The sequence below is a fragment of the Cibotium barometz genome, chromosome 50 (assembly GCF_041138505.1).
Source record: "Cibotium barometz isolate CiBa-2024 chromosome 50, ASM4113850v1, whole genome shotgun sequence".
Taxonomy (NCBI): Eukaryota; Viridiplantae; Streptophyta; class Polypodiopsida; order Cyatheales; family Cibotiaceae; genus Cibotium; species Cibotium barometz.
Genome location: NC_141095.1, coordinates 45,472,791 through 45,482,791, shown reverse-complemented (window position 1 = coordinate 45,482,791; position 10,001 = coordinate 45,472,791).

Sequence of the window (10,001 nt, the reverse complement as noted above, 5' to 3'; positions counted from 1 at the left end):
TTTTGATGCTTAGGTTTGTCAGTCCTCATTTCTTTCACAAGGGGCTTTGCTCGTATGAGCATCCTGTAATGTGCTTGGCCTCATTGCTTCAAGGCGGGAATCTAAGGGTTCATTTAACCCTTGGCAAAAACGAGCCACTTGCTGGGAAGTAGTCATAGCTAGGGCATACTTCCGAAGAGTGATAAATTTGGAATAGTAGTCCTCAAGAGTTAAGGTGCACTGCCTAAGACTTAAAAACTCATTCATCTTTATGGATTCATGGGATGGGGGAAGATATCTTTCCTTCACGGCTTGCTTGATGTCTTCCCATGTTTGAGAATGCTCGGTGACTCCCTTGTCACGGCACCACTGTTTCCACCAGAGTTTAGCATCTCCGATGAGGCGAAACCGTGCAAGCATAGACTGATTTGCTACTCCAGTAGGCAGTAGAGAAATAATCGTCCATCACTTCAATCCAGACTTCAGCATCCTTCTCAATCTTTGAACCTTCTCCTGTAAAGGAGGGAGGCTGCATTTGCTTGAGCAAGATCTTCTTCTCCTGGGTATCAGTGTAAAGTGCATTGGTGGGAAGTGGAGGTGATCGTCCTGGCCACCCATCATTGTAAAAACAATTTTAAGATTACAAGATTCATATTTGCACAACGCTTATTTTGGAGAGTAAAACATTGAAATCATTTGATTTCCAAATATTTACAAGGACAAGTTTTATTACAAAGATCTGAGACTAATATAATTAGTCTTATTTGCCATCAAGGGAAATTCCTAGGCTTGACTATGACATAAGGGTAGAGCGGTCCACATAGGTGAAATATGGGGGTCCCACTGTAGTTTCTAAGACTCTAAAAACTGATGGTAAGGGTGGTAGACTCTGGATTGGGGTAGGTCCCAACAACACAGCTACTCTGTCCAGCAGGTAAGACTTGCATCACTTGGTCATACACCTAGTGATCCTGAGGTATGCAAATCCCATCTATAGTCACAGAGGTGTCGGCCCTGGGGGTATCGACGAACCAACGGATCATCTTCAACTTTTCAATCCAATGAATCCGCTTTAGGTCGGTGGTAAGGTTCCCAATTCGATTTGCTTGGATGAAGAAATATCTTGGCCCACGACTCCAGAAATCTCTACCCCATCCTCTTTCAATACGAGAGAAATGAGGGAGGGACATCTTCTCTAGTATCTGCACCATGGTGTCACGGCACTCAAAATTTGAGGAGTGACTAGCAATCTCGAAGATGCATTGGAAAAGTAGAAACTTTGAGTAGGCATCTTCCTCTTCCTACAATCATTCAAACATCAATTCAACTTGTTTGTTTTAGTAGGATGTTTTTTATTAATCAGCATTATGTGAGGTAAAACATTCATTGCAAAACAGTCCTTAAATGGCAATTCCTAGGAGCTAAGATTAGCTCTGATACCAATTGTAAGGTTCCCCCCTTTCTAAAATAGAGGAAACACTTAAGATAGTCCACTAAGTCTTAACTTGGAGAAAATTTCCTATTCATCGACACCTTGACCATGTAGAGATTCAAGGATACGATTCATAGGTAAGACCTAGTCCTATCCCGCAGGGAGAGCGTGATCTTCTAAAAATCAAATCACCCATAGGGTAATTGATCATAAATTGGGCAACTACTAGACTTGATTTCTAGAGGCAACGCTTTTTTCCTTATCCACGCAAGGCACAGCCGCTAGCCTAGTCTTCTAGAATAGAGTTGCCGAAGAACCTATTTATCTAGCATAGGGCTTTCACTTAATCTGTTGGAAAGCTACCCGACTAATTGGGTCCACCCGTCCGTAGGATGGTTCCGTCGGGGCATTCCATCCTCCCACATTCCACCCTACTCACGCGTCAATTTGTTTTCTAATTAATCCTACCACACTATTTGACATAAATAAACATGTTCCTTAATTAAGGCCCTTTTCACAAGGTTTGTTAAAATAGTCTTTTTCCACAATACAATAATGCCAAAAACAAGATTTATAAAAAAAAGTTTATACATGAATCAATTCCATACAAGCCAAACCGGCTATCTTATGCTTTTCCTTTATACTGCCAATGATCTAGAATTTAGCCTTCCAGCCTCTACATGCTGGGTAAAACCCTACGGGACCATACACCTCATCGTCGGCCACTGTGGGCGGGACTCAAGCTGGCCTATCGCCCTCTCAGGCTCCATCGCTCAATCCTCCCGCCCCTCAGAGGGATGTCTGCACACTAGGGTGGGCTTATTCACCGCACTAGCCTGGGCCCTTAGAATTAGGCAGCATCATAATCTCTCACCTCAATCGGTAAACCTTATTCTCCCAATGGTATGAGGGATACCTTGGGCCATTCCCAGGCTTTACTAACAACGCTGCCCGGCTACACAAGCACAAAACGGAGTTAGCGTCGAAGCCAGGAAAAACTTGTACTCTTTAAAGATAACAATCTCAATGCAATTTATTGAATACAGCATCACACAATTCGTAACTTCATACAATTTTATGTCATTATTTTAAAAGGAAAAGATACACATTTATTAACACTAATATAAAAAAAACTCTTCTTTAAAAGATAACCAAGCTAACCTGGCCACCATTTCCTTGAGGAGCTTGTAAAGGGAGGGTTGGAGCCACCATTTCCTTGAGGAGCTTGTAAAGGGAGGGTTGGGCCGCATCGGGAGCATCTTCTCTAATCTCGTTGTTGCGCGCTCCTCTCGAGGTAATATTCTGACGTTTTCGGGAAGGGGCCATCTTGGACGTCGTCTTGTAGGGCTCGTTGTTGCGGTCGAAACCCTCCAATTGGATCTCAATTATTCTTAGATCGTTTGCTCACCGTATGAGCAAAACACCACAGCGTATGAACCCTCTCTTAAGGCAAAAACCTCTTACTAAAGTCCATGCAAATGGGGGGAGGGGAATTGTGAGATGTCCTTAACACAAAAATGTTTTGCAAAAGGGGAGAAGGGCTGAGGGCTGCTGTAAGTCTCTTCACAGGGGGGGGAGAAGAGTTAAGGACACTGCCTCCTAGGAAGAGGGGGATAGAGTAAAATTGCCTTATCTAAAAAGTGGCAAATGAGGGGGTGTGAGAGGGGTTGTGTAAGGGGTGGCTGTACTACAACAAGTACACTGCACAGGGATGGACGGCGGCACAGCAAAGCATAGGCTACGCAGAAATGCCTGTTGCCCATGGAGCACCCCGGCGGGGGTTTATATAATTGTGGGGTACGGGTACGGGCGCTGCACAAAGCAAGGACGAAAGGACGGTGTACCAGCAAAGGCTGTTGATCAGTGGCCTGCATGGGTCTAGGGAAAAGGTACGGTGTCGGTTAACAGAGGGAAAGGAGTGGTACGCATGTACCTTATCTGGTCAGGGGCAGCATGGGTGTCCACATAGCGGTATGTGTGGACCAAACAGTGGGCGGCCATCCTTTAGTTCTTGTGCGGCCATCGTACGGGCACCCTGGTAAGTGTGTACGGTCTAAATTTTTGGGGCGGGGTCCCAAATTTGGGGCGCCGACCTCGATTTGCGTAGTACCGGACCGCCCCGGGGGTGAATTTTTTTTTTTGTCCGGGAGGTTCTCCTGGTCGTTGGGGTTCAGACCGTTCGTCAATCGGACGTGCAATCATGCATTTATTAAGGTTTAAAGGTCGTCGCTTTTTAACTAAAATTGACTGAAATTTACGTATAAGCTTGATCCGGTGTCCGTTTTGGATGCTGTAAAATCCTATATTAGGGTAAAATCATGCGCAAATTCTAAATTTGGGCTCAGAATTTGAAGATTCTAAGTAGAAATGACTCATTTAATAAAATCATTGATTTTTATATCATAAAAACTCTATTACATGGACATTTCTTTATTTAGTGAAGATGGGTATGTTACAGAAGCACTAGGTGACCTGCGAAGGATCCTAGAGGGTACTGACCATATGGTGCTCGGGCTCTGGGTCACCAAAGATACCCACACGTATGTCATGGAAGATATTGGAACAAGGAGTAAGAGTTGTTTTTTGAATTCGGGCATGGATCTGGTTGATTGACCTTGCTGGTCCTCAACGGATGAGTCCATGGCTCTTTTATATGGACCTGTTGGTTGATCTTGTTGATCTTCGACGGAGATTCTATTTTGATTTTTTTAAGTGAATATATTACTGGGTACTATGAGCTAGGAACTATCGAAAAGGCCCCTGAGTGGTTAGGTGGTGAGCGTTTTGGTTTGCCAATGATGCCATAGGTACACCGATGAAGGAAAAATTAGAAATTAGGATTCAACTAGATATTTTGGAGGATTATGATCAGTGATACTATAGTTTCATTAAAAGATTGTTTTAAAGACAGCTGAATTTGTGAAAAAGGCAATTTCATATTGGGTGTGTAAGTGGTGTGACTAGTTTTAAGTTTGCATCAATATCCGACTAGGGGGCCTAGGAACTCTTTTCCTTGGTACCCGTCGAGACAAAACCTAACCAAATTCTTAAATGAATCCCATCACTATAGTGGTTGGGGGTGGTTGGCTAACCCACGGGACTGGATGGGGTTAGGCTAGACTAATGGATCCCTAAAATGAGAGTCAATTCTGTTATGGTACAATAGATGAAGTAAATCCTAGATAAAAAATTTTATCTGGAAAAGAATCAACGGCTATGCCTCTCAATGAGAAAAAAAGCATTGGTCTCTAATCTAAGTGCAAGTCTTTTGCTTGATCTGACTATGGGACATCTGGGTTCGGTCAGATATCAGTTCAGTGAGTTAAGGCTCTTGACTACGTTAGAGTAAAAATATCCTGGAGGAATCGCCCGTGCTTTTCGAGCGAGGAAAGTTTTTTCGGGTTCAGTTTTGGAAGAACCGAGGGATTAGTCTCTTGTCCAGATATCCGTGGGTGAGGGCCCCGAGGGACCCTGCCCTGCCTTGTGCAAGAAGTGCTACTTCCACTGCTAGCACCCCTAAATTCGTTGTGCGGAGGGGACAAGGATCTTTCAGAGAGGGAGGCCTTGGGGATGATATTGCTTTAAAGAAGTTCATGCATTAATGACCTATTGGCCAATAAAGTAGTTTTTCATGTGGATCACCAAGCTCTTCTTTACATGATTAATGAACCTGAATTGTCATTGAGAATGGCAAGATGGGTGCTCTTGTTGCAAGAATTTGATTATAGTGTCATTCATACTCCAAGAAGAAGCCATATGATTGTAGAGTACCTTAGCAGGTTGGAAACAGGAGAACCACCAGAGGGAATATCAGATTATTTCCTTGATGCTGACATTTTTAGGTTCAGACTATGGAAATGGAGAATTGGTATGATCAGATGTTTGTTTTTCTCACAAAGGGAGTATTTCCTGACTCAATGAGTAAGGATAAAAGGAAAATGTTGGCTTTGAAGAGTAGGTCATTCCTAGTAATTGCAGGAGTAATTTACAAAAGAGGGATTGATTAAGTCATTAGAAGATGTGTACCAGATTTTGAACAATCAGTGGTCTTGAGAGAAGCACATGAGGGAATAACTGGGGGACATTTTTCTGGTGAAATAATAGGTAGAAAGATTTTTCAGGCAGGATTGTGGTGGCCCTCAGTACTAAAAGATGCTCATGAGAGTATGCAAAACAATGCATTCAATGTCAAAGAGAGGGGAAGCCTACTCAAGCAGATAGAATGCATCAACCTGTGTTACCTCTGGAACCTTTCTAGAAATGGGAAATGGATTTTGTGGGCCCTATTAAACCTGCAACAAAAATCATAGAAAATACATGTATCTTGGTGGCAACAGACTACTATACAAAGTGGGTGGAGGCAGTAGCATTGAGAGATAATAAGGCCTCTAGTGTTGCCAAATTGTTGTACATGAATATCATGACCACATATGGGTGTCCAATAGAGCTTTTTTTAGATCAAGGAGGACATTTCCTTAACAAGGTCATTAAAGAAGCTTACTTCACTACATATGATTGTCCACAAGAAGTCAACAGTTTACTATCCTGTTGTTGCAAATGGTCAGGCACAGAGTTCAAACAAAATTCTTTTAAGGATCTTGAAGAAAAAAAATTTAGATAATAAAAAGGATTGGGATTAGAAGTTAGACTCTACATTTTGGGCATTCAGAACAGCCTTTAAGGTAACAATAGTGCTAACCCCATTTAAGCTCGTGTATGGATTGGAGGTAGTAGTCCCAATGGAATACTTAGTACCCAGATTGAGGGTAGCAATAGAACACACAAATTCTCACCTGAGGAGTCACTAGATTATAGGTTGGAAAAGTTGCTGGAGCTAGAAGAGGATAGGATTTAGTCATCCTATATTTCAGAAGTAATTCAAAGGAGAAGGCAAGCTTGAGTGAACAAGAACATCAAGTTCAAACTATTCTAAGAAGGTGATTTGGTGATGCTTTATAATTCTAAGTTAGGACCATATCATCCTAGGAAAGTTGAAACTGAGATATGTGGGACCTTTCTTGATAAACAGGTGTTAGGTTAAGGGACCTTCCTGTTAGCTGATTTATCAGGTAACTCATTTGAAAATCTTGTAAATGGATTTAGGCTAAAAAAAGTTTTTTGGACCGATTCTAATTAGAGAAGCAGTCGGGGTCAACATCGTAATGCAAGTCGCAGTATGATGGAGAATGGAAATATAAAGGGAAGAGAAGATTTTTAAAAAATACAAGTGAAGTGAAGTGGTACACCACTGTAGATAATTATTTTGTGAAAAGCTGTAGAAGCAACATTTCAAGTGTTTACTCGAGTGATGAGAACTTCAACATGCAAAAGTGTTTTAGTAGTGTGGATGAAGAAATCGTTGAAGCCTTCATGGATCTCTCCGAGCAGAAAGGTGCGGTGCGCAGAAGTCCTGGCATTAAGGTGCCTCCTCAAAAAGATGACAGTTCAATGTGCCTTTAGACGATGATGCAGCTTCTGTGGAAGTAATTCCTGTTAAACCAGGGGAGGCAACAGCTACGTTTGTGGACTTCAAGGTACATTGAGAACTTACCCTTTCTCAACACAAGTCATGGTTGCAAGGTACACTGAGAACTTACCCTTTCTCAACACAAGTCATGGTTGCAAAAAGTGGGTCTATTAAACTATGTTGAATTTCCATGGGACATGTGGAAGGGGAAAAAACAAGCCAACCAACAGTTTAGATTTTTGCAAGCAAGTGATGGGTTTATTTCACCTAATGTTTTTGTGACTGTGGAGCTGATCTCATATGTCTTCAAGCTCTCTATGGAAGGAGAAACCCATTTTGACAAAGCATCATTAAAGGCGATGGACAAGGAGTTTTTCAATACAAAAACCACATGTAAATATTATGTGATTAAGAAAGTGCAGGATCCTGAGAGAAGATTGCAGTTGGAATGGTTTTTAGAAAATGTCTTACTATTGATCAAATCAGAATATATGTCAGATAAGAATTATGCTTACCTGTACATTGTAGAGACGGGAAAACTATTGCATGGGCACATATTTTGCACCAAAAGATTATGTTAGAGATTAGAGAAAAGGAAAAAAGAAAAGTGGATAAAAGTTCAAGACTAGGGCCAATATTGGGCGCTCTCTTTCACATAGTAAAACATTTGAAATTTATGCATGGAGAAAAATTTCTCTCAAAGATAACACCATACACTGAGATAGCAAAAAGAACAGGGGATAAACTTGATGGAGAGCTAGCTAATATTTGTAGTAATATTTGGAAGATGGATAAAGTGTTAGATGGTGAAAAGCTAGAGTTATTATTGAAGTTGAATATTCAGTGGTCAAGCAAGGTGGTTAAAATCTATAAGGCTATTGAAGATCCCTTATTCCCAGCACCGTTTAAACAGGCAATGATAGAACAGGAAGTTGTGACACTAGGATTAGTTCAAAAGAAAGGTCTAAAGCTGAAGACAAATAGAGGCAAATCTATTAGGTCAGAATATACTGGAGTTTCAGGAAAACCTGAGTTTTTGAGTTTTCAAACTACAGAGATGCCAAAGGAGATTACTGTTGAAGAAGCTAAAAAGGCTTGGAAATTAATGAATGATTTCCTTCTCCAGAACATAGAGTAATGCTCAAATAGACAAAAGGAAGCAGAGGGAACTAGAGAATAAAAAGCAGCTTTTGGAACAACAGCTAACAAAGTAGGATACAAAGAATCAGAAAGTGAAGGAGCTGGAAGAGAAGATTAAAGTTTAGGAGAAGCTTTCTATGAAAATTGTTGAGATATCGAGCTCGCCTAGTGAGGCGGTGGCCACTGATGACCCGCCTGGGGGATAGGCCCCACACTTACACCACTGGCATGGTTGGTGAGATCATAAGAGATATGCGGCCAGTGGGATGATAGGCTGTGTGATAGCCATTCTAGAGACTGGCATAGTTATAGCGCCAGCTCATTTAGCCGGGTTCACACTATAAAGAACCCGTGTATGTATTGGTTGAGTACCTTTCATATTATGTGTACTCTTATTCTTGTATATGTGTGTTGAGTGTTGAGTAGAGAAGGAGAAGATTTTCAGCCTCTCACCTTGTGTGTTCTCTATTAGGGTTTTGTGAGTGTGTGTGTGTGCTTGCAAGAGCTCAAGCTCTCTTCCCCCCTGCATCTTTTCATGGTATCAAAGCCTGGTTCGTGCTAAGGGCTGAGCTGCAAGCAAGAGAACCACAGGAAGCAGTACGAGGGTAAGAGCTTCAACTACTCTTCCCTATTGTGTTGGTGACTCTACACCCTTGTCGGGAGCTCTACGAGAGGCACCGGCAAACGGTCTCTGATTGAGGAGCTTTCTTCGCGGGAGTAAAGCTATAGGGCAACTATATAGTCCTTCGGATTGTAATTTTCGGGCAGAAAACGCGTTTCGGGCGCGTCTGGACCTCCATTTTTCAGAAAGGAGACGATTTCGAGCACTGCGGGTAAGTCATTGATTCTCTGCAGAACTCTGTTTTAAGTACTGCAGGAAGACAGATTGACTGTGCAGACACTGTGGGTGCTGCAAAGAGGTCTACAGTTGCCATTGGGTGTATGTATGCACATTGAGGTCACTGGTTGTGACATTTGAGTGGACTGCGGTACCGCTGTGCAGAAAATACAGCATTTGTGCAGGAAAACTAGAGTGCAGTTTTTGGTAAAATTGTGTGTTTGGCAAGATGTCTAATGATGGCATAACACAGATTGTGGCTGAGAAGCTGGATAAGAATAACTTCCATGCTTGGAGGTTCAGGTTGACAAATTTCCTGATGGAAAAAGGCTATTGGGACTACATAGAAGGTGAGCATGAAGAGGCACCGGAGATACCGGATATAAATCCGACTGTTGCAGATGTGAAAGAGTTTAAAGACTGGAACCAAGGAGCCAGGAAGGTTATGTATTGGCTTTCCATTAGTATACAGGACACCATGATTGGGCACATTCAGGATGCCAAGTCCCCCAAGGAGGCGTGGGACACCTTGGTAAAGCTTTATGAAACAAACACCAAGGCACGTAAGATACAGTTGAAGAATGAACTTCATACTGTGGAGAAAAAGAGCATGTCTGTGAATGACTATGCGCTGAAGATAAAGGGTATTGTGGAATCCCTTGCATCTATTGGTGTGTCAGTAGATGATGATGACAAGGTGGAAGTCTGTCTACGTGGTCTCGGGCCACAATACAAGGCATTTAAGACGTCTATTCAGACTCGGGAAAACATTCCCAACTTTACAGATTTGGTGTCTATGCTGATTATCGAAGAGAAGAACTTGGGAGAAGACCAACAGTCTTCACAAAGCAAAAACAGTTCAGAGCAACAGGCCTTCTACACGAGTTCAGGAAGAGGACGAGGTAGAGGAGGCCGTGGACGCGGTAGAGGAGGCCGTGGGGATGCGGTCAAGGAGGTGGCCGAACAGGTAATCAGAATTATGGCCAGCAGCAGCAGCAGCAACAACAGTCCCAGAACCAACAACAACAACAACACGCAGGTGGAAGAGGCAAATTCAGAGGCAGGGGGAGTCAAAGAGGCCGTGGAAATTGGCAAAGGCAATATAATGATGCACGTGAATGCTATTATTGTGGTAAGCCTGGACA